The following is a 24,139-nucleotide window of genomic DNA, read 5'->3' on the forward strand; positions in this document are numbered from 1 at the left end:
GGAGTGCAGATGTAGTTCTCGAGTAATGGTCAGCTCTGTGCATGATGTTATTAGATGTTTTAATGATTCCACTTCACCTGAGTTGCAAAACCGGCATTTATCTGAGGGAGTGACTTTAGATCGACGTTGACATAATGATTCTCTGGTGTTCAGAACATTCAGTCTAAATTTCAGGAATTGATTCCTGTGGTAGCGAGATGGACATGTTGTAAGATACATCGGAGGGGAGTGTAGTTTCAACATACTCGTCAAGTCTGGGAGGGTGGTTTTCCGAGTTGCACGAAGCTCATAAGTTGATATCCAATCCCAGGTTTCGAGTTTTCTTTTTGCGTGCTGAGGTCGATTGATCAGCTCGTCTATAGAGATGTTGGCGGCTTCCATGATGGTTTTTATTTTACACTTCCATGTTTGAAATACGTTTGATTGTGAATATTCAGACTCCTTTGCAAAAATTCCATAAGCTGGAATTTGTGAACCAAGTAGTGTTTTCCTCATAAATGATAGGGATTGCCATAGTATTGTCATGTAGAGAGAGTTCTGCGTCAGTTCGTATCTCAGAGCTACAGTCGAAATGTGTTTTGGAAGACTCAAAGCTCGTCTCCAAAACCTCCCTTCGAGTTGTTGCCACAGAGAATGATCGATGTTCCAGCCTGTCGCCCCGCCAAAAGTTATGGTGGGGATAAATTTTTGCGAATAAAATGTTAGTAGTGGAGCTGTTGAGAATTTCCCAAAGTCTTTGTTGATTTTGGCTCCTTGGCGACCTAATTTGTCTGCTCTTTCTAAGAGATCGCTTGTCCATGCAGATTCGCAGATGGAATTGTTAACCAGGATGCCCAGGTATCTTATAGATGATACGATTTTTAGTTCTGCTTTTTCGATTACCCAGTTAAAGTTTTTGTCTTTCCTCGATAGACTTTTTCCAATACACATGATCTTTGTTTTGTCTGTATTTAGTTGCAGGTCGTTGGCCTCTAAGTACATGTTCAAACTAAGTAATAGATGTTGTAGGCCAATCTGGGTTAGGTCGATCAGTACAATGTCGTCGGCATATACAAGACATTTAATAGAGGATCCATTTATTTTTGGAGAGAAACAATGGACAGTTTCAAGCCAGTGCGGTAAATCAGAGATAAAGAGTTTGAATAGTTCGGCAGCAAGGGGACAGCCTTGCTTGACCCCTTTATGCGTTGGAATCGGCTCTGTGAGTGTACCTTGAGAGTTCACCTTCACTTGTATTGTTGTATTAGTATGCAACGCTATGAGGGGGTCAAGAAGTTGTGCTGGGCAGTTCCACCCTCGTAATTTAGACCAAAGTTTGCTGCGATTTATTGCATCAAACGCTTGTCTGAGGTCAACAAATGCAAAAAAGATTTTTTTTTTCGCTTTTAGGGCTTCTAGTTTTAAAATGGATAACAGGGTGAGATTTACATCAACACCAACTTGTTCGACAAAACCTGTTTGTCGACAATCTGTTTGTTTTTCTTTGGTAGCCCAGGCCGTCAGTTTCAAGCGAAGAAACAATCCGAATATTTTCCCCATCGTGTCTAGTAGGGCAATGGGCCGATAGTTTGAGGGCTCATCTCGACTGCCTTTCTTGTAGATTGGGACAACTATGGCCTTGGCCCATGATGCAGGCGTTTTTCTAGATTTTGAAATTTGTCGAAATAAAGTTTCCATAAATTTGGCCCATTGATGTTTATGTTTTTTTAATGTAATTTTGGAGATGTGGTCTGGGCCAGCAGCACTTGAATTCTTTAGGTTTCCAATTGCTAATTCTAGGTCTTCCTGTGAAGGTGTTATTTCCCAGGCTTCAGAAGTGGCAGTGATAAGATCTTGGGTGTCTTGAAGCGGCTGTTCATATACCTTTGTAAAATAATCGACCCACTTTGCGCTGGAAATTTCATTTGACATGTTTGGGTTAGTTTTTGTGGTTCCTTTGTTTAGTATAGCCCATATGTCGCGAGAATTTTTAGTGATTATTAGTTTTAACATGATTTCGGCTCTGTCTTGTTCGATAATCACAGAGTGAGATTTAAGCCAGTTTCTGTAGGCCTGGCGACGCGTTTTTATCTCTTTTTGTAGGTCGTTTAGATCGTGTTTTGACTTTCTTATCAGCCGAATATCTTTCCTTAATGATTTTTTTGCTGCAGCTATTTTGTTGCTGTAAAGATGTTTTGTAATGTTGCCATAGATTCTTGAATTTGAGTGTTTTGGTAAGAACGCGGCCAGCAGGGGAACATATTCGACGTTGTTAGAGTCATCAAGGTCGGAGACTAGTTTCAGGATTTTCGGGCCATTGGTTTTAAGCCGATTTCCAGCAGCATTTATCGATAGAGGTAAGTCGTAAGTCTCAACCAGAAAGGGAGTCTCGTGCTGTAATACTAAACATAACATATCGTGGTCACTAGCGGCCTTCGGAATTACCTCGAGTGATTCCACCCTTTCGAATATATTTCGAGAGGCCCAAATATAGTCCAGTGTTTTCCTGCATTGGAGTCGCTTCCAGGTTGTGCTGCATGGTTGATCGCCCTTTGTGTTTCCGTTGACCATTTGACAATTTCGTGAGGCAAGTGCTCGAGACCATAGTTTGCCTCGTTCACATACTTCGATTTCAGGTATGGGGTTGTTCTCCATGTTATGAGGGTTGAATTGAAACCAGCTACAGTTCAAGTCACCGCATATAATTACCGATAGGTCAGTAAAATTAAGAAAGGCATCGTCAATTAGGGTTGTGACTGAATCAATAAAGTTTGTAGTGGAGATCTTTGCTGGGTTCCAATAGCTGTTGATTGCAAGTAAATGGCTGTAGGTCTTTGGAGTTTTCGTGTCATATCGGATAATCGTTCCTTGCACAAAGGGGTTCGGATTTATTGTAACAATTGGGGTCATCCAGTTGTAGATTTTAACCATAGTTAGTAGTCCTGAGAAAGGACGGCCTTTAGAGTTTTTTTTCGCAGGGTTCAAAAAGATACTGAATCCATCTTTGGTTGGTGCTTCGCGGAGCCATGTTTCTTGGAGGCAGATCATGAAAACCTCATCTGGGGGTTCTACAGAATCGTTGAACAGATGCATAAAACCGCGGGTGTTCCATGAGATCAGACAGAGGAGTGTCTGTGTCGATCATTGTCATTGGTTTTGATCGTTTCTTCTGCTGACTTCTTGTCTGCCTCCGTCGTTTCTTGTTTTGAAAACCAACTCTTGTCGAGATCTAAATGGAAGCGATAGTGATTTCCGTAGGGGCGTTCGACTGATGTTTCTTTCAGGTTTCTTTACGTTGTTCTTCCTGATCGGGATTTTAGTTTGGTTTATCAGATCTGGTTCCAAGGTAATGTCAAAACCAAAGGCTAGTAACTCTTCGGCAGCTTGCAGTAAGATGTTTTTTGCAGAGCACGAGGTTATATGTAAGATCACTTGGTCAGTAGATTTTTCTGTTGCATATTCAACGATTTTGATGTCATCAGTCTTTATGGACCGAAGTTGAGGAACACAAGCGAACAGTTTTAGAACGTTAGCTCTATTTAAGTTTAATTCGTGTTCGTCAGATAGAATGTTTTGAAGGCGGAGTTTCCATGGGGTTGCTGCAAGTTTTGACGTGTCACTATGGACTCTAGAGTGAAAGTGTAAATCAATTTTTCTCTGGTTTGTTGTTAGCTTTGGATTTAGTCTTTGGCTGACAGATAAAGGCAAAGTCTTTCCAACGTTTGGGGGATGCTTTTTTGGAATTTCGCAAGGACGTTGATTATGCAGCTTTTCGTTCACTGAAGTTTGTTTCGGCGCCAGGTTGTTGGCGACCTTTACTGGCGTGGCTTCATAAGAGGAAAAATTGTTTATTTCACTTCCAGTTAAATATGTAGAGAGATCACATAGGTCTACAAAAGATTCATTTGCTGAATGAACCGGACTCTCAGTAATCGAGTCTATGCGTCGTCGTTTTGCTGTTTGTTTAGACATGACTTTGTTCTGTTCTTTTTGCCGGGCCGGCGCTTGAATTTGTGAAGAAGTTGGTTGTTGATGATCATTTTTGCGTTCGAACAAACCAGTTTTTTTCGGGGTGGTCAGAGTTCTTATGAATTTTTTTACATTCTGACTTTTTTTTTTTTTTGTTGGGATTCCTTTTGACCACCTTCAGAACGTTTCTGTTTATCGGTAGTTAGGCTTTTCTTAATTGAATTCGCTATAGTAATTGTTTTAGCAGAAGCGCTAAAAATGTTAAATGAGGAAGGTTGAAAGCTCACTGGAGCAAGTGATTCCGCAGGGTTTGCTGCACGACTCGTCAGGAGAGAGGCGCCTTTTCCTTGAGGGTTTGTAAGACAAGTGTTTCTTAGTTGATCGCTCTGTTGTTCGTGCGTAAGTTGCGCCAGTGGAGTTGGAGCAACGACAGAGACGTCAGTTTTTAAAGGGGCGTGTGCATTGGTTGTCACAAGGATTGGCTCGTCGGGCTGATATCTGAGATCCTTTGAGGCCGTAGAGGAACATTTTAAACACGATGATGTTGTATGCAGTGTGGAGTTCGAGTTGACGTTTTTCCTCATCCATTTCACTGCGTCTAGCAGGCCTTCTGTAAGTGTGTCGTTTTGACAGTGGTGTCTGGCGGCCAAATCGCCGAGCCGTTCTTGCCATCTTGTTGTCTGGTCAGCGTTTTTCTCCATTTGCGTTTGGAGAAAGCCTGTAAAGTGATCGAATTTGTCTACTTGTTTTACCAGATTCTGAATCATTGCACCTTGGTCAGATATTTGGGTTTGTAGAGTTTCATATAGTTTGGTAAAGGGCGCCAACGCAACAGCAGATGCCGCAAGGACGTTGTTGTGGATTTGCGTAATGGCTTCGGATAGAATGCTTGCGTGCAAAGTATTTGCTGAGGTGGCGTCTTGTTCAATTGAAGATGAAATGGAACAATCCAGATGAAACTTCGAATTAATAGGTGACAAAGTTCGAGGTAGAGTAGATTGTAAAGTTTCGCCATGGGAAGACTTGTTTGTAGAGAATGGAGTGCTTACTTGGGCAGTTTGTTGGTCTTGTAATGGTGACAGTTGTTGAAGGTTTGCCTTTAATTCTGCAATTCGTTGTAAGCGTCTTGCTCTAGCGAGCGAACTACACTCCAAGCCGGATGGCTTTTGTGTTGTTACTGGAGCGGACGAGGTTGGGTGAAGTCCATTCGGAGGTCTCAGCGTTGCTGGATCTTCAGGGGCTTGGCATGCATAGCTACTACAGTTTCCTTGGCCCGGGTGCTCTGATGAGCGTTTAGCAGGTATAGCTGCCACGTTGGATGAGGGCAAGGAGATAAAAGGGCTGGGTGCAGGTCTTGAGGGGTGTAGAGTTTGAAGCTGGTTTTTTATAGAGACCGTTGTCATAGATTTCTCCTGTATAGATAAGTCAGTTAAATTCACAGCGTGTGTGCAGGATGAAGAGCGAGTCGCTACCTCAACGTTTGGCAAATTTAAAAGTTCGTCGTCGCTCACCATAAAGTGCTGCTGGGGTTGGAATACTGATGCGTCAGGCGCTGTAGGAGCTAGATGGATCAGAGGATCACAAATCGTGTCCGAGGTTAAGTATTCAGTGGCTGTAGCCAAGCTCAGCTTGTGATGCGCTATCGCAACAAGATGAGCACTGGCAGGCTGAGCTGGCGTATCTTCGCTCCTGTTGTTGGTTAGTTGCAGAGGCAGTAGAATGGCAGCAGGGACGGGAGGAGAAGTAGCCGGCGCGGGGATTTCTAGAACATCGTTGCTAATGGCGCCAAGAGGCTCTTGACTCAATGAATGTACTAGTTGCCCGTGCGTTCCCTGATGAGTCTGCTTCACAAGTAGATTTACTGCAGTGGCAGTGACTAAGTTGGTATTTGAGACGAGGTCTTTGGAACAAGAGCGCCTGGAGGGTTGATCTTCGGTTGTGCATTCGTGACTCAATGCCGCTTGACTTGTGTTAAGTAGTTGACAGACAGAGGGCTGTTCCAAGTGGTCTACGGATATAGCAGCTGGTAGGGTAAGAGATGCAAGCAGAACTCGGCCAGCAGTTTTGCTTACCTTTGTGCTGGTTGTTGAATTCATCCCTGTCCAAGGGTTGAGCATGCGACGGTGTTGGAGAGTTTTCTTTCTAGTCTGTGGTCCTTCAGCTGTTAGCGTCATTTGGTGCTGGGTGGTGCTAAACTGAAGTTGGTCCTCCGGGATGCTGGAGCGTCAATGCGGGTCCCGGTGCAGACAGGGCTTGCCACGGGCTGGGATCAAAGAGGCGGTTGCCTCCGCAGTCTCCCACCCACTTACGCGCCACCAGCGCACAACAGCCGTATAACAGCCAATGGACTTATTTCCACCGGGCTTACAGCCACAAGGGTGGTAGCCTCCGGCCTTTCAAATGTTGTCGAGTCACGTGATACAGTCACGTGATGTAGGACACGCCTCCTCCAGGAAGCGTGTAGAAAGTCCGTGGCTGCAGGAGCCTCAGGCGGCTCGTTTTTCAGATAGAGAACGAGTAAAAATGAAGGCTGCTGCTGCACAGGTCACAGGCTCAAGAGTGTTTCCAGCAGTATATAGTAGTGTACACATAGTGAATGTGTACATATAGTAGTATACACTAGTGAATACAATACAGTGGAATGACAATACAATGCTACGCACGGGCATAGGAAGTGAGACACAGGCAGGGACCAATACACTGGAAGTAGCGCAGGGGAGCCTGAAGAGGAAGGAGAGGAGGGAACTGGGCTTGGGTTTCGTGGGAAGTAACACTGAGAAGGATGTGCAAGGCAGGGGGCAGTTACAAGTTACGTGGGGAGCAACGCAGAGAGGGATGCACTTGGCCAGGGAAGCTGTGGCAGTTGCGTGGGGAGCTGCACTGAGAAGGATGCACAAGGCCGGGGGAGCGGGGGCAGGTGCATGGGGAGCAGCGCCGAGACGGAAGCGCAAGGCCGGAGGAGCGGGGACAAGTTACGTGGGGAGCAACGCACAGAGGGATGCCCTAGGCCAGGGTACGGGGACAAGTTCTGTGGGGAGCAATGCAGAGAGGGATGCGCTAAATTGAGGAACCAGGGGACGGTGCGTGGCGAGCACCGCTTAGGGTGGTGCGCTAGGCCCGGGGGAGCGGGGACAGGTTACATGGGAATGCACGTGATGCGAAGACAGGGGGGACTGGAACACGTTGCGAGGGACGCACTTGGTACGCAAGGCAGGTGGAGCGGGGCCTAAGTTGCGAAGGGAGTGAGCGAAGGAAAGGGAGAAGAGCAAATGCGTGGGCGGGTGAAGCGTGGAACAGTTGCAGGGGGAACAACCTGTGTGCAAGCAAAAGAAGGGAACAGACACACAAGGTCAGGGGGTTGCGTGGATTGTAGCAATGCTACTTTCCCTCCCCGCTCCTTCTTACCTTGCGGCCGCAGATGAGGGTGAGGTCGTCTGTGCTCAAACTCTGCACTGCAATGCCATCGCTGCCAAACACCTGCGTCGCTCAACACTGCTGCCTTGTCCTGTGTGGGCTATGCTGCAGAGGGTTCGATCCACGGTTCTTCAAGGCTCAGAAGCGTGGGCATACCGTTGCGTGCTACCTGTCATTGGGCATCATCTCCTGCACAGCTGCATCACTCAACACTGGGGTTTTATCCTGCTAGGACTTTGCCGCAGAGGGTCCGATCCACGGTTCTTAAAGGCTCGGAAGCGAGGACGTAGCATTGCGTGTTACATGTTGTTGGGCAGCGTCCACTGCCCACCTGTGTCGCTCAACACCACGACCTTGAATTCCTTTAAAAAACAAGCACAGCCAAAGCCAACAGTTTTGGCATGTGTGTAAGTATGAGGTATGTGCCTGCCACTGCTATTAGATGGCCAGGTGCTTGCACCATTCTGCAGCTGCTACCATCAATGGCAAGTCAATACCACTGCGGCAATGCATGGTAAGTGCCTTTCCCATGCCGACACAAAAGCCCAAACTCTTGCCATTGCCAATGGAATGATGAAGGGCTTGTTTAGTGCAGGTTGGCTTCATGTCTGATTTAAGGCCATAACCCGTTGAGCTATCCACATTCAGGAAATTAATATATCCTGTACATTTAAAGGTGGTACCACTGGTGGGTTAGAACCTGGAAGTAGAAACATGGCGGCTCTGGTCAACCATGTAATTGTCATGTAGAACGAAAGGAAGGATTATTACATTTTACGTCAGACTGGAGTTAATACTCAGAGGTTGGAAATTATTTGTTGAGTCCAGTGTTCCTAAAATACAATGGGCCTCATCACGAGTTTGGCGGTATCCCAGCGGTAATATCGTGGATACTGCCCAATACTAATTTCGCTACTGCAACTCGGTCCGGTGCAATTTGCGTTGGATCACGAGTTGCAAGGGGGGCGGTAAATCCCCATTCCCCATTGGGTCATTTCGAACATCAGCAAAGAGCTGGAGGTAAAAATGCCATTTTCTGCCCAAATTGTGATTTGGACAGCCCTTAAATGCAGCAGTAATGCCGTTACCGCTGCATTTAAGGGATCAGGCCAAACTGGTGATGAGGCCTAATATTCGATCATGCACAGAAGCTTTTGCTCTGCTTTTCAGCGTGTTATTCCAAGAATGCATGCTTATTGTGACTTTGGGATTAGAATTTTCAAATCAACATAAGGTTAGGTGCTTGAATATTCCCTAAGAATCAGAAATGTTACCCCCTCACCTTATCCTACTAACTGTACCTTTGGTAGTCTTTCCCTCTAAATGTATCCATATTATTGCGTCCTGCTACTGTAACCCTTTACTATACGGCACTCAGTTGCAACAAGGTCAGGCCAGCACGCCATCGCAACCCACCTTGCTTTATGCTGTAGAACACACACAATATCACCAGCTTTTCAACCGATTCCACAGTGCAGAGCCACCAAAGTCTTGTTCTGCGCATGCACAGGAGTGCAACATTATGGAATTACATGGAACGTCACCCGGGAGGGATATCGCCCGCTCTTCTATACATCTTACAAGCAATGCGCTTTATCCGCACTTGGTAGAACGGTTCTCGCAGGCCCGCACTTAACGCGGTAGACAAGTGCTGCATATCACCTCCATGTTTCGGAATGCCTGTTCTTACATTTCATTCCATTGGGCCTCATTATAACTGTGGCGGCCACGGTATGAACAGTGCCGGTAAGGCATCAGCACCCTTCATACCGGGCCGCCACATTCCGAGTTCTGCTTGCAGGTTCCTGACAGGTCTTACCTGGCGGGCTGTGCAGCACCCGCGAGCAGAACTGGTGAATGCACCGGCACCGTTAGCAATGGTGCTGGTGCAACCATGCTCCCCACCCTCATTCTGCTCTATGGGGCAGAATGGGGATCGGGAGGCCGGCATTACCGCCTCCCGCGAATGGGCAATTACCGGCCCACTCATCTCGTAATGGGCCGGCTATTGCCCAATCGCGGGAGGCAGTGCCGGAGGCGAGCATGGCGGTAGCCGTGCCTGCCATACAGGCACGGCTACCGTCAAGCTCGTAATGAGGCCCATTATATTACGTATATGCCAACATTCCCTATTCCCTTCAGGAGATGCTGGTCCAGTCCTGGTTTTAAATTTGCATTCTGCAACTTGTGGTCCTGGATTTCCATATTATAACGAAGGCTCCCGTTTTGATGGTATTTATTTTTTTTACCATTTCTTCTATATTTATACCTATTTATTCGTTGGCCTTTTTTCTGTATCCATCCGCATTTATTTTTCATTATATAAAATGATAATTTGCAGCCAGTATTTTTCTGCATGTATTCGAATGAAAAAAAGCATTAAAACACACATGCAGCCATACAGGAAAGAAATGTCAGATGGATGTTTTCCATGGTGTGCAGTCATAATGTCGACAACAATAATGTCGACAGTCAAAATGTCGACAAATTAATGTCGAAAATCAATAATGTCGACATACAAAAATGTCGACATTTTACATTAATGTCGACATTTTTTCGAAATGTTGTATAAATAAATAAATATATATTTATTGTTGTGTTGTATGTGTTGAGTATGAGGGGTGGGGGGTGGCAGGGGGTATTGGGTGAGAGGGGTTGGGGGGGACATCCCCATAGTAAATGATATTCTTTTTATTTATTTGTTTATTTATTTATTGAATAATAAATAAATAAATAAATATATAATTACTATGTGTTGGGAATGAGGGTGAGAGGGTGGTTGGGGGGGGTGTGGGGGGGTGTCAGGGGGGTGTTGGGTGAGGGGGGGGGTTGGGGGGGGGACCCCCCCATAGTAAATTAGACTCTTTTTGGTTATTTATTTATTGAAAAAATAAATAAATAAATAAATAAATAATTAGATTCTGTTGAGTATGAGGGGTGAGAGGGTGGTTAGGGGGTGTGGTGGGGTGGCAGGGGGGTGTTGGGTGAGGGGGGGTTGGGGGGGGGACCCCCCCATAGTAAATGATACTTTTTGTTGGTTATTTATTTATTGAAAAAATAAATAAATAAATATATAAATAATTAGAATGTGTTGCATATGAGGGGTGGGAGGGTGGTGGTGTGGGGTGTGGGGGGGTTGCAGGAGGGTGTTGGGTGAGGTGTTGATAGTGTTAAGGGTTTATAGTCATATTGTCGAAAAAAAAATGTCGACATTTTTTTTTCGACATTATGACTTTTTACATTAAAAGTATAGAATGTCGACATTATTATTTTCGACATTATTTTTTCGACATTTTTGTCTGTCGACATTTTTTTGTCGACATTATGACTATAAACCGTTTTCCATAGTGTAAGTTGTCAGGTTATAGTGAGGTGATTTGGGATTGTGATTGAAGGGGCCTGGACTGAGGTCCCTACACCAGGTGGGGTCTGAAGGCCATGGACAGGTAAGAGTAATAGAGTGAATAACGTGCATGGACATCTTTCGTATACATTGAACTAGCCAGCCAGAAACTATGGGCGGCTGAAAACTGCAGATATCAGACCAAGTACTTTTTAAGGCATTGGGAAGAGTAGTGCGGGAGGTTGAGAAAGGAACAGATAGCACTAGTCCTTGATACCAATCACCAGAGTGGTAGACAGGGTAGGGCCTGAGCGGGCACGGCCCACCCAAAACCTGTAAATGCCCGCTCAGCAGCACTGTGTGGGCATTTACAGATGTTAGTGTCACTGCGGTGGGCCCAACTACATTAGCTTTAGGCCCCACTTGTTAGACAGTCCTGGTCACGCCTCTGCCAATCACTACGTTTCAGGTAAACAGAATGTACGCTAGACCTTGCTTAAGTCGCTGATGCTTAGTAAATAGATCTGGCTTGGGCTGAACTGTTTCGGACACTTGCAGGCAGCTCAGCAAAGGGCACCTCCCTTGGGCACTGTCGATACCAGTTTACCTGTTCACCATGGACGTCCCTGCCAACGCCAAGCCTCAAATTCCATCTGTTGCAGCAATATGGTAGGAGAGGACGTTTATGTATTTTAGTAGTGCTGTAGGCCTACACTTTGAATCTTGCTGTTGTTTTGTGCCACCACTCTGCATGTTTTCCCACATGGATAGTGCTGTAGGCCTACACTTTGAATCTTGCTGTTGTTTTGTGCCACCACTCTGCATCGTGTATACTTACATTTTGAATCTCGCTGTTTTGTGCCACCCTCTGCATCGTGTATACTTACATTTTGAATCTCGCTGTTTTGTGCCACCACTCTGCATCTTGTATACTTACATTTTGAATCTCGCTGTTTTGTGCCACCACTCTGCATGTTCTCCCACATGGATAGTGCTGTAGGCCTACACTTTGAATCTTGCTGTTGTTTTGTGCCACCACTCTGCATCGTGTATACTTACATTTTGAATCTTGCTGTTTTGTGCCACCACTCTGCATCGTGTATACTTACATTTTGAATCTCGCTGTTTTGTGCCACCACTCTGCATGTTTTCCCACATGGATAGTGCTGTAGGCCTACACTTTGAATCTTGCTGTTGTTTTGTGCCACCACTCTGCATCGTGTATACTTACATTTTGAATCTCGCTGTTTTGTGCCACCACTCTGCATCGTGTATACTTACATTTTGAATCTCGCTGTTTTGTGCCACTACTCTGCATGTTTTCCCACATGGATAGTGCTGTAGGCCTACACTTTGAATCTTGCTGTTGTTTTGTGCCACCACTCTGCATGTTTTCCCACATGGATAGTGCTGTAGGCCTACACTTTGAATCTTGCTGTTGTTTTGTGCCACCACTCTGCATCGTGTATACTTACATTTTGAATCTCGCTGTTTTGTGCCACCACTCTGCATCGTGTATACTTACATTTTGAATCTCGCTGTTTTGTGCCACTACTCTGCATGTTTTCCCACATGGATAGTGCTGTAGGCCTACACTTTGAATCTTGCTGTTGTTTTGTGCCACCACTCTGCATGTTTTCCCACATGGATAGTGCTGTAGGCCTACACTTTGAATCTTGCTGTTGTTTTGTGCCACCACTCTGCATGTTTTCCCACATGGATAGTGCTGTAGGCCTACACTTTGAATCTTGCTGTTGTTTTGTGCCACCACTCTGCATGTTTTCCCACATGGTTAGTGCTGTAGGCCTACACTTTGAATCTTGCTGTTGTTTTGTGCCACCACTCTGCATGTTTTCCCACATGGATAGTGCTGTAGGCCTACACTTTGAATCTTGCTGTTGTTTTGTGCCACCACTCTGCATCGTGTATACTTACATTTTGAATCTCGCTGTTTTGTGCCACCACTCTGCATGTTTTCCCACATGGATAGTGCTGTAGGCCTACACTTTGAATCTTGCTGTTGTTTTGTGCCACCACTCTGCATCGTGTATACTTACATTTTGAATCTCGCTGTTTTGTGCCACCACTCTGCATCGTGTATACTTACATTTTGAATCTCGCTGTTTTGTGCCACTACTCTGCATGTTTTCCCACATGGATAGTGCTGTAGGCCTACACTTTGAATCTTGCTGTTGTTTTGTGCCACCACTCTGCATGTTTTCCCACATGGATAGTGCTGTAGGCCTACAATTTGAATCTTGCTGTTGTTTTGTGCCACCACTCTGCATGTTTTCCCACATGGATAGTGCTGTAGGCCTACACTTTGAATCTTGCTGTTGTTTTGTGCCACCACTCTGCATCGTGTATACTTACGTTTTGAATCTCGCTGTTTTGTGCCACTACTCTGCATGTTTTCCCACATGGATAGTGCTGTAGGCCTACACTTTGAATCTTGCTGTTGTTTTGTGCCACCACTCTGCATGTTTTCCCACATGGATAGTGCTGTAGGCCTACACTTTGAATCTTGCTGTTGTTTTGTGCCACCACTCTGCATGTTTTCCCACATGGATAGTGCTGTAGGCCTACACTTTGAATCTTGCTGTTGTTTTGTGCCACCACTCTGCATGTTTTCCCACATGGATAGTGCTGTAGGCCTACACTTTGAATCTTGCTGTTGTTTTGTGCCACCACTCTGCATCGTGTATACTTACATTTTGAATCTCGCTGTTTTGTGCCACCACTCTGCATCGTGTATACTTACATTTTGAATCTCGCTGTTTTGTGCCACTACTCTGCATGTTTTCCCACATGGATAGTGCTGTAGGCCTACACTTTGAATCTTGCTGTTGTTTTGTGCCACCACTCTGCATGTTTTCCCACATGGATAGTGCCGTAGGCCTACACTTTGAATCTTGCTGTTGTTTTGTGCCACCACTCTGCATCGTGTATACTTACATTTTGAATCTCGCTGTTTTGTGCCACCACTCTGCATCGTGTATACTTACATTTTGAATCTCGCTGTTTTGTGCCACTACTCTGCATGTTTTCCCACATGGATAGTGCTGTAGGCCTACACTTTGAATCTTGCTGTTGTTTTGTGCCACCACTCTGCATGTTTTCCCACATGGATAGTGCTGTAGGCCTACACTTTGAATCTTGCTGTTGTTTTGTGCCACCACTCTGCATGTTTTCCCACATGGATAGTGCTGTAGGCCTACACTTTGAATCTTGCTGTTGTTTTGTGCCACCACTCTGCATGTTTTCCCACATGGATAGTGCTGTAGGCCTACACTTTGAATCTTGCTGTTGTTTTGTGCCACCACTCTGCATCGTGTATACTTACATTTTGAATCTCGCTGTTTTGTGCCACCACTCTGCATCGTGTATACTTACATTTTGAATCTCGCTGTTTTGTGCCACTACTCTGCATGTTTTCCCACATGGAAAGTGCTGTAGGCCTACACCTTGAATCTTGCTGATGTTTTGTGCCACCACTCTGCATGTTTTCCCACATGGATAGTGCTGTAGGCCTACACTTTGAATCTTTCTGTTGTTTTGTGCCACCACTCTGCATCGTGTATACTTACATTTTGAATCTCGCTGTTTTGTGCCACCACTCTGCATCGTGTATATTTACATTTTGAATCTCGCTGTTTTGTGCCACTACTCTGCATGTTTTCCCACATGGATAGTGCTGTAGGCCTACACTTTGAATCTTGCTGTTGTTTTGTGCCACCACTCTGCATGTTTTCCCACATGGATAGTGCTGTAGGCCTACACTTTGAATCTTGCTGTTGTTTTGTGCCACCACTCTGCATCGTGTGTACTTACATTTTGAATCTCGCTGTTTTGTGCCACTACTCTGCATGTTTTCCCACATGGATAGTGCTGTAGGCCTACACTTTGAATTTTGCTGTTGTTTTGTGCCACCACTCTGCATGTTTTCCCACATGGATAGTGCTGTAGGCCTACACTTTGAATCTCGCTCTTTTGTGCCACCACTCTGCATCGTGTATACTTACATTTTGAATCTCGCTGTTTTGTGCCACTACTCTGCATCTTCTTTCGCATGGATAGTTTTGTAGGATTTCATTGTGAATCTCACTGTTGTTTTGTGTCACCTGAACTTCCAATACACAGTGGCCATGATCACTGCTATTGTACTCTCACGCCTAGACTATGCTAACTCCCTATAACTGGGCGCTCCTAAATCACAACTTAGAAAACTCTGTCTCCAACAGGTTCAAAACACTGCAGCAAAACTCCTTCCTACCCTAGGCTGCAGTGACCATATCACACCTGACCTCTGTGTCCTTCTCTGGCTGCCGATCAGGCGCTGATCCACCTTCACGGCAATGTGCATCACCCACCAAGCACTGCACAACACAGGTCCAGAATATCTACAACACAAGCTCACATCCCACAGGCCCATCAGGAACCTGAGATCAGGCACAGCTCTCCTCCTCATTTACACAATCGCTAAATCGACAAGAATAGGGCGATCCTCTTTCTCCGTCCAAACTCCCACCATCTGTTCAATTCCATTTAGCATCTGCAGGACAGAAGATAAGCTTGCTTTCTGTTAGGACACCTACCTGTACTGGGCGGCGGGGTTCTGGGGGGCGTGCTGGTTCCTGGCGGCTGTACCCACGTCTCAGATTGTGGAGACGACGCGTCGCCCCGGGCACATTTCCCCGGTGGATTTGCTCTGTCCTGGCCCGTGTGGGGCACGGTTGTCGTTCACGCAGCTGTTCGAACGTGTTTGCGTTCCAAACCTCGTTCGCGAGGCGACATCCATTCGCGCATGCGCATTGCAGCGCGGTTCAAGCCTCGTTTTCACACAGGACCGCTACTTAAGCGATCCGAATTGTTTTCCCATCGCGTCTCAACGCGGTTGGTTCCCTTCCGCTTCGCTCCCTGGTTCTGAGGTTCTTGGGTCCTGATCCTGTGCCTGGGCTGTGTCCTTCCTGCCCCTACCCTTGTCTGGCTCCCCTTTCCCTTCCTTTACCTGTCTTCTTGTGTACTCTGGTCTACCTCCCTGGGGAATCCTCCTGCTTCCGTCCTTGCCTGAGTTGCCCACTTCCTGCTGAGTCTCCTGTGGTCCTGGTCTCCTCCTGCTTCCGTCCTTGCCTGAGTTGCCCACTTCCTGCTGAGTCTCCTGTGGTCCTGGTCTGCTTCCCCGGCTCTCCTGCATTGGCACCTTGGACTCCCAGCTTACCTGTACTGGCTACTTTTGTACTTTCACTATCCTGGATAGCTGCTTGGGATACTTGCCGGTACCTGCCAGAAACATCTACGACCTTCCCAGTCAGTGCTTGCACTGTTCTGACGCCACGTTAATATTGGGAAGCGTCATTCGTGGCGTCAGGAGCCGGCCCCAGTTCAATCCTGTATTACAGGACAGGTCCGGGGTTGGTTCTTTGCGTCGCTACTCTTCATTTGCGAAGACTTCATCAGCTACGTGTCTACCTCTACCACGACCTGGCTACCTCGGCACGCAAGACTTCTGGAGATACAGGTACGCCCCGTCCTCGGGACACACAACTTAACAGATTGAGACGCCTTATCCCCAGTTCTGAGACGGAGATGGAAGAATCCCAGGAGATCCATGACGAAGTCAGAGCCTTAAGAGCAGAAATGGCGGTATTACGTCAGGAGAATCTCAATCTCCGCCAGATGGTCATGCAAGGAACCCCTGTTATTCCACATGCGGAGACACCAATGGCTTCTACCGCACCCATGAAGTTTGATGGTGATCCTAGGCGTGTGGCAGAATTCTGCAACCATTGCAGAATACATTTTTTGTTCCGGGCATCACATTTCACACAAGAAAAGGCTAAGATTGGCTACATCTTGGGAAATCTAACAGGAAGTGCTTTGGCTTGGGCTTCTCCCTTGGTATCGGCTAACAGTCCCATTCTTAATGATTTTGTGGCATTTGAGAAAGCATTTTTGGAGGTATTTCAGTCTCCCAATTTGGCTGTTACGGCACAGAATCAGTTGATGGATTTAAAACAAGGACCCAGTGATATTATCACTTATATAAGTCGGTTCCGTCAATTGGCTACGGACTCTCAATGGCCCGAAGTAACGCAAAAGACTCTGTTCAGACGCGGCCTAAGAGAAGAATACAAGGATGAGTTACTTCACATACCCGAACCTGAGACTCTGCCGTTACTCCAGGAGCAGGTCCTACGTATTGATCATCGCCTGGCCGAACGAAGAGGTGAGAGACGTGGGTTAGAGAGGTTCCTTCCCCGACCACTTCCTCAGGCTGGAGGCGCACCTGTCGGTTCGGAGATGGGTTTAGAAACGATGCAGCTAGGAGCACTCAGAGGACCATTATCGGAGGCTGAGAAAAGACGCAGGAGAAGTCTCCGTCTTTGTTTGTATTGTGGTACTGCCGGACATTTTCTCAGTGCTTGTCCATTGCGACCAATCAAGAAGGCGGAAAACTAAGAGGCCTGTCGCAACGGAGGAAGGCAGTGACAGGCCCTTCGATCTCTTCAGTCCTTCCCATTCCTGTGACGACCCATCCACCCATGACTCCGGTGGCCCTTATGGCTCTTCAGATCCGGGTTACCTGGCATAGCAAATCAGTGATTGTATTGGGTCTTCTGGATTGTGGAGCCTCAGGTAATTATGTGGACTTTGAATTTTCCAAGAAGAACGGGATACCTCTGCTTGATAAGGATCGTGCTACCCTGGTGGAGGTAATTGATGGAACCCCTTTGGCCTCCGGTCCGGTTCGCCAACATACCGGAATACTACAGTTACAGATAGCTGAACACCACGAACTGATTTCTCTTGATGTGATTAAATCACCCTCATACCCGATAATTCTGGGGTTGCCGTGGCTATTACATCATAACCCCATTATTGATTGGGCTTCCCGTAACCTGACCTTCGCTTCCAATCGATGTAGTCGGTAGTGTAACACCTTCGGACCTAGTACCGGATCTTCCACTATTGCCACTCAGACAGAAGGATCAGGACCGTTCCACGTGTGTACCTTGTCTTCGGTACCCTCCGACTACAACGATTACCATGAGGTATTTTCTGAACCTGGTACCATTCCTTTGCCACCTCACAGAGACTTTGATTGTGCCATAGAACTACTACCCGATGCAGTAATTCCTCATGGCAAATTGTATTCCTTATCACCTCACGAGAGAGAGGTCCTGCAAGAATACTTGGATGACTGTCTTCAGAAAGGTTATATAACACCTTCTAAGTCACCTGCGGGATTCCCTTTGTTCTTTGTGAAAAAGAAGGAGGGCACTTTACGGCCTTGTGTGGACTATAGGCAATTAAACGACATCACACGAAAGGATCGATATCCGTTGCCCTTGATACGCAACATTATGGAGTCTTTGCGGAATGCCCGTATATTTTCTAAGTTGGATCTCCGAGGGGCATACCATTTAGTACGTATCAAGCCGGGCGACGAATGGAAGACGGCCTTTAAGACCCCAGCAGGGCATTTTGAGTATCGTGTAATGCCGTTTGGTCTGTGCAACGCTCCAGTCGTTTTTCAACGTCTAATGGACGACATTTTCTCGGATTTGATTGGTGTATCCGTATGGGTATACCTCGATGATATTTTGATATTCTCCAAAGAGAAAGAGGAACATCCACGTCATGTGAAGGAGGTTCTTGGTCGGTTACATCACAATCACTTATATGCCAAAGCTGAGAAATGTCACTTTCATCAGAGTAGCATCGAATTTCTTGGATATGTTATTAGTGAATCCGGAATACACATGGATCCTGCCAAGGTACGGGCGATTCAGGAGTGGAGACAACCTTCCGACTTGAAATCTCTTCAGCGTTTCTTAGGATTCGCCAATTTTTACCGGCGTTTCATACCTGCCTATTCGGAAGTAACCGCGCCTTTGTCAGATTTGACCAGCAACAAGACTCCGTTCAGATGGACTGCAACAGCAACCAGTGCTTTCAAGAAACTGAAGGAGGCATACAGTACTTCCCCGATTTTACATCATCCTGATGAGAACAGGCCATTCATCGTGGAGGCAGATGCTTCCGATTTTGCTGTTGGGGCTGTCCTTCTTCAAGACGATCCACAGACAGGGTTGGAGGTTCCTGTTGCCTATTATTCCCGGAAGTTAACATCCAGCGAAAGAAATTATGCAATCATTGAAAAGGAGCTATTGGCCATAAAGGTTGCATTTGAGGAATGGCGTCACCATCTTCTGGGGGGAAGATTCTCAGTGGAAGTACGCACTGATCACCGGAACCTACAGTATCTACGCTCCTTACAGTGTCGTACTTCTCGTTTGGCTCGTTGGGCCTTGTTCTTTTCCCAATTTGATTTCACGATTTCCTACATCCCTCAGTCACGCAATTCGAAGGCTGACACTCTTTCTTGCTCCCTGGAGAACAACGTTGAACTAGATCATCGAGCTCAACAATTACTTCCTTCTAAACACTTCTTGTTGGTTATATCTCAATGCTTGGATACCATCCTACAGGACACTCAAAAGGATCCCAAGTATTCCTTACTTCTCCAACACCCTTCAATTAGGGAGAACGGTGGCCTACTCTTCTTTCACAATCGGTTATACCTCCCCACTGAGGTACTTCGGACTGCCGTCCTGCAAGCATTACACGATTCTAAGATTGGGGGACATCGCGGCATTCGATCCACTCAGGAACTGATTTCTCGCCAATTTTGGTGGCCAGGATGGGCTAGGCAGACAAGAGAATATGTGGAATGTTGCCCAGTGTGTGCCCAGGTCAAGATTCCACGAAAGAAACCTATTGGACTTCTCCAACCCACCGAGAGAGCACCATATCCTTGGCATACTATTGCCACCGATTTTATTGTGGACCTCCCTCCCTCGGAAGAATATACATGCATCATGGTGGTCATCGATTGTTTTTCTAAGCTAGCCCATTTCATTCCATTTCGGAAGGTACCTTCAGCCGGTAGTATGGCTCAGGCCTTTTTACATTCTGTTTATCGCTTACATGGGCTTCCTGAGAAGATTATTTCAGACCGTGGATCTCAGTTCATTTCTGCCTTTTGGAAGCAACTTTGCCGTCACTTGGGTGTCCAGCGTGCTCTCAGTTCCGGCTATCATCCACAATCCAATGGCCTGACTGAGCGGACAAATCAGACTTTGGAGCAATACTTACGCTGTTTTTCCAATGCTTCTCAATCCAACTGGGCAAAACATCTGGATCTGGCTGAGGTGGCTTATAACAACTCTAAACACTCAGCCACTGGAATGAGTCCTTTCTATTGTTCCTCGGGTCTTCATCTCAGGTTGATTCCATTTCATCCTGTTCCTTCCAGTACAGTTCCTTCCGCGGATCAGATGGTTGCTGACATCCAGAAGAATCAGATCCAGGCCACGGGAGCTCTCGCCAAGGCATGTGAAAGTATGAAGGCACAGGCTGATAGGAGAAGGAGTAGTGAGCCAGCTTTCCAGGTTGGGGACATGGTATGGCTCTCTTCTAAGAATCTACCAGTACACAATCTCCCGACTAAATTAGCACCCCGTTTTCTGGGACCTTTCCGGGTGATCAGACGAATCTCCTCTGTGGCATTCAAGTTGGATTTGCCGCAGTCTTGGCGGATTCACCCCGTCTTCCATGTGTCTCTCTTTAAACCGTTTCGGTCTGATCCGTACGGTCGTTCCCATTCTCGACCCACGGCCATTGATGTGGGAGGCACTCCGGAATTTGAGGTGCAGGAGATTTGTGACTCCCGTTTCTTCCGGGGTAGGCTTCAATTTTTGGTGGACTGGAAGGGTTACCCTGCTTGTGATCGGACTTGGGAACCTTGTGTGAACATTCATGCCCCCCGTCTACTACGGGAATTTTTTCGTAGGAATCCCTGGATACCGGGTGCTCCGGGTCTTTCTGGTGGGGAGCATAGTGTTAGGACACCTACCTGTACTGGGCGGCGGGGCTCTGGGGGGCGTGCTGGTTCCTGGCGGCTGTACCCACGTCTCAGATTGTGGAGACGACGCGCCGCCCCGGGCACATTTCCCCGGCGGATTTGCTCTGTCCTGGCCCGTGTGGGGCACGGTTGTCGTTCACGCAGCTGTTCGAACGTGTTTGCGTTCCAAACCTCGTTCGCGAGGCGACATCCATTCGCGCATGCGCATTGCAGCGCGGTTCAAGCCTCGTTTTCACACAGGACCGCTACTTAAGCGATCCGAATTGTTTTCCCATCGCGTCTCAACGCGGTTGGTTCCCTTCCGCTTCGCTCCCTGGTTCTGAGGTTCTTGGGTCCTGATCTTGTGCCTGGGCTGTGTCCTTCCTGCCCCTACCCTTGTCTGGCTCCCCTTTCCCTTCCTTTACCTGTCTTCTTGTGTACTCTGGTCTACCTCCCTGGGGAATCCTCCTGCTTCCGTCCTTGCCTGAGTTGCCCACTTCCTGCTGAGTCTCCTGTGGTCCTGGTCTCCTCCTGCTTCCGTCCTTGCCTGAGTTGCCCACTTCCTGCTGAGTCTCCTGTGGTCCTGGTCTGCTTCCCCGGCTCTCCTGCATTGGCACCTTGGACTCCCAGCTTACCTGTACTGGCTACTTTTGTACTTTCACTATCCTGGATAGCTGCTTGGGATACTTGCCGGTACCTGCCAGAAACATCTACGACCTTCCCAGTCAGTGCTTGCACTGTTCTGACGCCACGTTAATATTGGGAAGCGTCATTCGTGGCGTCAGGAGCCGGCCCCAGTTCAATCCTGTATTACAGGACGGGTCCGGGGTTGGTTCTTTGCGTCGCTACTCTTCATTTGCGAAGACTTCATCAGCTACGTGTCTACCTCTACCACGACCTGGCTACCTCGGCACGCAAGACTTCTGGAGATACAGGTACGCCCCGTCCTCGGGACACACAACTTAACACAACTTAACACTTTCCGGAAGGCACTTAAGACCTGGCTCTTCCCCTCTACATCTTGATTGACCTAGTCCACCACCTGAGTGAACTATCAACCTAGACTGGTAGGTGGGGACATCTATGAGTCACTTGAGGAGACAAGAAGACATCATCAATCCAGCACAGAAAGGATTCCAGTCGATCTGTATGATATGTTCTGCATATCCTCATCACAACTGGATATCAGCCTGACTCTCTGGTACATCTAGCACTCCATCTAAATGGAACATAGCCGTATCACTCCCGGGGCACAGCCACCAACCCACATACATCTGCAACGATTCCCTATTCAGCTTCATATCGCACATCAACTGGGCACGGAATCAGCCTCCTTTACTCGCCTACCCTCCTGACAGTCTATCACAGCACCCACCACATGCCAGATCTCCATGAGTCCTTAGCAGGGACTTTGCCACCCCTCGCTACCTTCATGCTGGCTAAAATGCACACACGCATTAAAATATCCTCCTTTCAATTCTCACACCTCGGACTGCAGTCCTCCAAGAGCGTTAGCCGCCTAGCGCTTTGAGGCCATACCAATGGCATTAGGCGTGATGCAAATGCCTTGTAACAACAGGTGGTTGCTCCTGCGATTGCTACTGACTTAAAATATATGCTGTCAGCAATTTGAAGTGCTTTAATGCCATTACATTCCCGGTGTTGCCAGTCTGCGATGCGTTGGGCCTGGGATGCATGATTGACAGCATAGGTAACAAGCAAAAGACCTGCTTTTCTTTTTTTTCTCCCTTTTTATCAATACAGACAGAAAGCAGATTGATTTCTGTCTGTATTTATGTGTAGAAATCAGTAGAAACTGAAAACAGGGAGCCTTAATTAACTTATTAATGGTATTTATTTGATCAACATTTCTTTCTGGGTTTATCCATATTTATCGTTTTACCAATTTTATCTGTATTTATCCACACTTATATTTTGTATGTAATAAAAATTGCAACTGGTGCTTTTCTGCATTTATTCAAATTGTAAAAAGTTCCACTAACTTTTTTTTTAGAAGCAATGGTTATACGTGTAGAAAAGCAAGACACCGTGGGATGAATTACTATCCTCAATTGTTCTGTTTTGTGTATGAGTATCTGGGTGTATTTTAGTAAATGTTTTTTATTTCAGTTCTGTAATTTAAAATTGCTTTGAAGATTTTAAAGGTTTGTAAAAACCAAATGAAAATAAAATAAAACAAAAAGTAGCGCTTTGATGCCTTTAGCGGGATGCTGACAGAGCTGGTTTCTTGCACATCAAGCCACAATCCATTTTCACCTTAAAAACAAACAGCTGCTCCTTATGCTGACTTGATAAACATCTCTGCAGCCCTTTAAACCATTTCTGAGAGCAATCACTTTTTTTAGCGTCTCCGTCTCCGTTGTGATACTTTGCACCGTTATTGCCTGGAACGCCTAATTGACAAAGGCAGGGTAACGGCAAACTGTAATACCGTTTCCACCACTTTGTATGCCGGCAATTACTGGCAGATTCCAAGTGGCGGAAACGCGGGTAAATCCCCATTCCATGGGGGGGATCCATGGGAGGATTTGCCGGTAATACCGGCAGTTTGTTGCCTGTTGTGTGGTGGATTTACCTCCAGCTCAGGGCTGGAGGTAAATCCACCAACCTACCGGCAAACTTAGAGTGTGCCGGTGTGGTAACGTGCTGCTATGCGGTGATGCCGGCACGTTATTACTGCCCCGGCAGTCGTAATCAGGCGGGTGGATTTCCACTTTTCCACTTTTTGCACATTAATACTGCAACAAATCACTGATTTCTGTCTGTAGTTATGGGTAAAAGCAGTAAAAACTGCAATCTGGGCGCCCTCCTTTTTATCCCAGGACTGCAAGTCCCAGAATGAAAAGTAAAACCAAGGACTGGAATAGCATCTCCGGAATGGGGCATGTTGGCATGTATGGCATTATGACATGGACTAATTTTCCACAGGACTGTTAACCCACCGTCAAAGGCACATCACGCCAAGGGTCTGCTGTTCGTGAAAACGCAAGATTTTCCTCCAACTTTAAACAATAAAAAAAAATTATGTTTTTTCCAAAGGCACATTTTTCAATTTTAAATTGTCATTAAACAGAATGCTTATCCTGCATCTGACCCTAGGTGACTTGATGTTTCCCACCCTGGGCCTCTGCTGCCAGGCCCAGCGTTTGGCAGCTGGATTCTGTCCTAAGCAGCCCGGTCTACCTGTGACCTTAAACTGCCTGTCTGCAGTCTGTATACAGTACTCACAGCCTTTTATCTCCGGGTCACACAAAGGTCAGACCCGCGGGGCATGTCCGGAATTTCCGCCGTAAACCAAGCCCTGGGAAACGATTCCAGCGATTCTGCTGTATTGGAGGCAAGGAGGCGAGGCGACGTTGCCAGGGCTTTGCCAGACACTTCTGGGCATGTCTGCAGTCTGTGGGCACCCGCCGGCATGCAGGAAGTAGGGCACGTTGCCAGGGGTTTTAGGATTTGCATGGTCCTTTGCAGCAAAAGATGTGCTGGGCCGGGCCGGGCCCCCGAAT

This window comes from Ambystoma mexicanum, chromosome 12 (assembly GCF_040938575.1).
Source record: "Ambystoma mexicanum isolate Mex_15411 chromosome 12, UKY_AmexF1_1, whole genome shotgun sequence".
Classification (NCBI taxonomy): Eukaryota; Metazoa; Chordata; class Amphibia; order Caudata; family Ambystomatidae; genus Ambystoma; species Ambystoma mexicanum.